At 38.5% G+C, this 5834-nt stretch overlaps 1 protein-coding gene across 1 annotated transcript in view; it reads right to left on the reverse strand.

Moving 5' to 3' along the window:
* The window catches only part of LOC106880204 (uncharacterized), a gene marked incomplete at its 3' end in the record, with an annotated part of 35406 nt that overhangs the window by 27500 nt on the left and 2072 nt on the right, over positions 1-5834 (reverse strand). The window lies entirely within an intron of this gene.

Raw genomic sequence — 5834 nt, forward strand, 5'->3', positions numbered from 1 at the left:
TAAAGATGTATTACTACCGTTATTAATGATATTAACAAGGTAATAATAAGGTGGCCAGCAAGTTCACACCATTACAGACTTGGCTCTGATTTTAGCCAGTGGTATTATATACCCTACTGTGTCTAAACACCCATATATAGGTGTTTGTGCGTGTATATGAGTGTGTGTGTGTGTGTGTGTGTGTGTGTGTGTGTGTGTGTGTAAGGAATGGACACAAGTAGGAAATGACGCAAATGGTACAGCAAACGAACATTTAAACTTCATCAGCTGTCTTGCTTACTAAATGCAGTTTTGACACCTTGAGATACAACTGCTAGGTTACTGGCGTCAGTAAGCCATAAAATGTGATTTGATAGAAAATGGTTTTACAGTCTGCATGTGTGTCGATCTGTTTGTCTGTCTGTCTGTCCGTCTGTCTGTCTATCTATCATCCATCAATCTATCACTCTATTTGTGTCTGTTTATCTATTTATCTATCTATCCATCAATCTATCTATGTCTATCTATTTATCTGCCTATTTATCTATCTATTTATCAATTTATCTATCTATCTATCTCTCCTTGTACCTATATATCTATCGGTCTATCTATCCATTAATTTATCGACATATCCTTCTATGTATCTATTTATCTATCTATCTGTCTGTCTGTCCTAACTATTTATCTATCTATCTATCTCTCCATTAATCTCATTCTCCCCTTTTCTTTTCTCTCTTTGTGTAGGAAACACAATTTTACGAGGTCCATGCTCAGACTAGGCAGTGGCTTGGGGTCGCCTTGATAACAAGGTTTCCTGTTGAATTATATCAAGTCACAAAATGTAGATATTATAGCCATCAGCGAAGCCAGACTCTCCAATCCGTGGCCCTCAAGTCCATGTTCGGCGGACAACTCGACATTTATTTTTCTCCGTGTCTGCCGAGAACGGGCGGTGTTGGTACCTCGGTGCTTTTTCGAAAGGGTCCTGAACCCAAAGTAATGACAGTATCCCTAGACCCGGGGGTAGGCTGGTCGTCTTGGATGTCGATGGCAGTAATGGATGTGCTCTCCGTCTGAAAACGGTATTCGCACCGTCCTTATCAGGTCAGCCAAATTTCTTTCGACGTCTAGAGGTTTTCCTGGGAACGTCTCGACCGTTACTATTTGTAAGGGATTGGAACGCTATCTTGGCCATGCATCTAGACTATGTACGTATAGATAGGAAGAGAAATGGGTGCAAATGCTCAGACGTTTCCAACTGTCCGATAGGTACCGACTGGACTACCCGAATGTGCCGAGGAGCGGTGACACTGCTAAAGAAAGACGACTCCAAAAAAGGGAAACGTTATAGATAATTTGTGGCCCATCACTCTGCTCAACGCAGATTTGAATATTTTGGCCAAGGTTCTAGCCGAGAGGTTGGAGCTGGTCATCAAGAAATTGGTCGACAAGGCGCAAACATGCGCCGTGCCGGACAGAAGTATCCATTACAACCTCCATCTAATGCGCTACGTCATAGACTGGGTAGTTAAGAAACCACGCATGGGTAGGGCTCTAATAAATTTGGGTCAATCAAAAGCTTTCGATAGAGTCAACCATCGATACTTGGTAGTTGTCCTTAAGGTGGCTGGTTTCGGTCCCGTCTTCTGTGGTTGGATCGCTGCTTTAAACAGCGGTAACTGCTCGGTTGATCGAGTAAATGGCCATCTATCTAGACCATTTAGCATCTCGCATTCGGTCCGTCAGGTATGCCTCCTCTCGTCACTTCTGCATGTATTGACTCTAGAGACACTACCTGCAGAAGCTGGCGACGCTGAGGGACATCCCACGAGAACTGGGATGCGGGAGGAGCGTGTCTGCATACGCGGACGATGTCACTGTCATCGTGTCAAGCCACAGGCATATTGACCTGGTTGGTGAGACACTAAAAGAATACAAATCGGTAACAGCAGCAAAAATTAACCCGGAAAAGTCAGTGGACTTGCGGCTCGGCAGCTGGAGAAGCAAGCCCATGCCGTCCAACAGCATTTCCATAGTGGGACACTGGACCGACGGACCGGTTAAATTGTTCGGGGTCTGGTTCGGTCCGCACCTCCAAATGGAAAAGACCTGAGATGAGACAACAAGCTGGGTGGCCACTCTCACCTAGCTATGGGTCGAGAGGAAGCTATCTCTAAAAGGTTGGGCTGAAGTGGCGAATGCGTACATTGCATCCGTCATCTACTACAATCTGACCGTCGTGCCTTGTCCTGACCCTACCAACACAAAACTGGAACACATACTCTTCCGTTTTTTGTAGACGGGAAGCGTTCCGATGATTAGGCGATCCATTTTTTGACAGCATCCGCTAAATGGAGGGCTAGGTATGCCGTGGTTGATGATGCGCAGACATGCGTTGACATTGCGGCGCTTCCAGAGTTTCATAGGTGACGGTGAACAGGTGTGGTCGCCATTTGTGAGACACGCTTTTCGGAACTGCAATCATGAATCACGCAGAGACCGAAGCTGGGCGAATGGCACCACTATCTATCTATCTATCTATCTATCTGTCTGTCTGTCTGTCTGTGTATCTGTTTATCTATCCATCAATCTATCTATCTATTCATTAATCTATCTATCTGTCTGTCTGTCTGTCTGTCTATCTAGTTATCTATCCTTCCATCAATTTACCCATCACTATTTATTTGTTTGTCTATCTATCTAGTCATCAGCCTATCCATCTATCTCTCCTTCTACCAATATATCTATCTGTCTATCTATCCATTAATATATTCATTTATCTACCTATCTGCCTGTCTATTTCTTTAGGCATATATCAACCTGTCTACCCAAATATATGTTGATTCGGTAGATACATGCATTTATTTCATGGAATTATTTGTGTGTGTGTGTGTGTGTGTGTGTGTGTGCGTGTGTGCGTGTGCGCGCGCGCAGCGAGCTTCTTTCATCTTCCGTCTACCAAATTGACTTCCGAGACTTGTCCCGAGGCCATTGCAAAAGATACTTGCCCAAAGTGTAACACAGTGGGACTGAAACCGGAACCATGTGGTTAGGAAGGAAACTTCCTACCACACAGCCAAGCCTGTGCACGCACATGCACACATACACACACGCACACACGCGCACGCACACATATACACACACGCACACATACACATACACAAAACCACATATATGGGTTAACATGTGTGTTTTCTGATTTACCTTTGCAACTCTTGACCTAAAAAAAAATGTCATTCTCCTTATCAAACTAGCTGACAACTTTTGACCTCATACGTAGGTTAAACTAGGAATAAAAGACTACAAGAATTCATAAAAAGATAAAAATCTCTTATCTAAAATTAATCATTTCATAAGCGCGGCAAAATAGCACGGCAGCAAGGCAAAGTGACATAACTCTTCTGTGACTGTAGTAGTTCTCTCCCTTGAAACTCTCGGCTTATTTCTATAATTTGGATTTGAGTTGTGGTAGGAAAGCCTCCTATACTTTTATATTAATCGTATTTCGGCCAGAGTTCTTTCGTCACACTTCTGTGACCTCATTAGTGGTCCTTTGCTTTCTTCTTTGTTTTTCTTTCCTTACTAATGATCAGCCATATTCTATGTGTCTTTATTTGCGCATGCGTATACTCCTGTGTGTCCTATGTTTAGTAAGTGTGTGGGGGGATGTGCCTGTATTATCAGTATCCCCTGTTTATACACGTTCGTTTAATTTTTTTTATTTATTTTATACATGTGTTTATGCCTACTTATTTTTTCTATTCTTTCTTTTTTTTGTATTTAATTTTATTTATTTTGTTAATGTATATAGTTATTTAATTCCATTTGTTTAACTGTGTATAGTATCATATTATGTTCATATTGTTATCAGTTTATGAGGATCTTATTCTGTCATATGTTGTGGTGCGTTGGGGATGTGTGCTAGTGTTCCATTCCAGTTTCCTATTCAGGCTAGGTTTATCTTCTATTATGTGTGTAGCTTTTGTAATTTGTCTAAGCGCTGCGTCTGTTCTATGTTGTTGTGCGAGCCCCCGTGTTCCTGCTCGGCGTGCTGGTACACAACCGATGAGCTCTTCTCTTCCTTAAGTTCCCTCCAATGTCCATTTACCCGCTCTCTTATGCTCCGTACTGTTTCTCCTACGTATGTCGTTGTTTAGTTACTGCACCGTCCCTGTGAACATCTTATACTATAGACTACATTCCTGGCTTTACAGTTTGTTTGTGAGCTAAATCTACATACAGTACAGTTCCTATCAGTACGGAGGGTTCTACTAAAAGGGTAGGTTCTACCGATTAGGGATATGGTAGGGTTGCTTGGTCTTTCTACAACCTTAATTCTTAGCTTAAGTTTGTCTAGGGCTTTTCTAAAGCAGTACGCTAGTTCGCCTCTAAGGGTGATGTCGACGAACATGACACTCTGGTATTTGTGGCTATCATACCATGAGCTGGCCTTCCCTATTTTCTTCTTAGTCCTTCAATGGTGTTCCATGACTTGCTCCTATAGAGTGGGAAAATCCCATTCCTATCGTTACGTATGACTGTTTCAAATTTCTTCATAGCTCCTTTGTATACTCTGATCCTTTCTCTATGGCTGTATCCTGAGAACTGCATACGGTGAACGAAATGTTGTATGTGTCTCTTGAACTCTATAGGGTCGCACAAGCGGGACACATTTCGCATTACTCTGACGAGGTCTGCCATCAATATATTGAATTAGGCATTGTCCGCGATAGATGAGTTCCGGTGGATCTGGTATTTGGAGGCCATAGGTTTGGCATAGTGTGAATGAAGGATTCGGGTTTTATTATTCACAGTTTCCAGCCAGAGTTCTGCATTTAGTACTGGTAGTCTATAGTTAGGGCGTTTTGTAGGGCAGACAATCGTAAATTAAATTAAATACAAAAAAACGAAAGAATAGAATAAATAAGTAGGCATAAATACATGAACAAAATAAATAAAAAGAAATTAAAAGAACGTGTATAATCAGGGGATACTGATAATACAGGCACAATATTGTTAAATGTTTTTCTTTTATTTATTACTAAAATAAGTATTTTTATATAAATTCACTTGTTATTTGTTGTTAGTTGATATCCTATTTAACGCTAAGTTAATAGTATAACGTCTAACATTTTAGTTTAAACCAAAACTTCGATAAGATTAGTGTTGCATTTATTTTCAATAATATTGTTTAATGTTTTTCTTTGATTTATCGGTAAAATAAGTATTTTTATATAAATTCATTTATTGTTAGTTAATATTCTGATAATCACTAAGTTAATAGTATAACGTTCAAATTTTTATTTTAAACTAAAGCTTCGATAAGATAAGTATTGCATTTATTTTCAATAATATTAAATGTTTTTCTTTTATTTATTGGTGAAATAAGTATTTTTATATAAATTCATTTATTATTTTTGTTAGTTTATATTCTAATTGTATAACGTTTAAATTTAAGTTTAAAATAAATATTCGATGAGATAAGTATTGCTTTTATTTTCAATAATATCGTTAGATATTTTTCTTTTATTTATTGGTAAAATAAGTACTTTTACTTATTGATAAAATAAGTATTTTTATATAAATTCATTTGTTATTTATTGTTAGTTGATATATATACATTCATTTTATTATTATTGTTGTTGTTGTATTTTGACCCGAAGTTGAGCTATATTTTTTAATAGAATTGATTTTCAATCGATTTATTTTAATCGATTTTATTTTATTTTATTTTCTATTCGAAAATATGGTTACGAAACACGTGCAGTCATTTTATTATTTTAATAATTATTACTTTATTTTGTTATAGTTCTTTTTAGTATATTTACTTATTAAATTTATCTATATGTGACTGG

This window comes from Octopus bimaculoides, unplaced genomic scaffold, assembly GCF_001194135.2.
Source record: "Octopus bimaculoides isolate UCB-OBI-ISO-001 unplaced genomic scaffold, ASM119413v2 Scaffold_117459, whole genome shotgun sequence".
NCBI classification, from domain to species: Eukaryota; Metazoa; Mollusca; class Cephalopoda; order Octopoda; family Octopodidae; genus Octopus; species Octopus bimaculoides.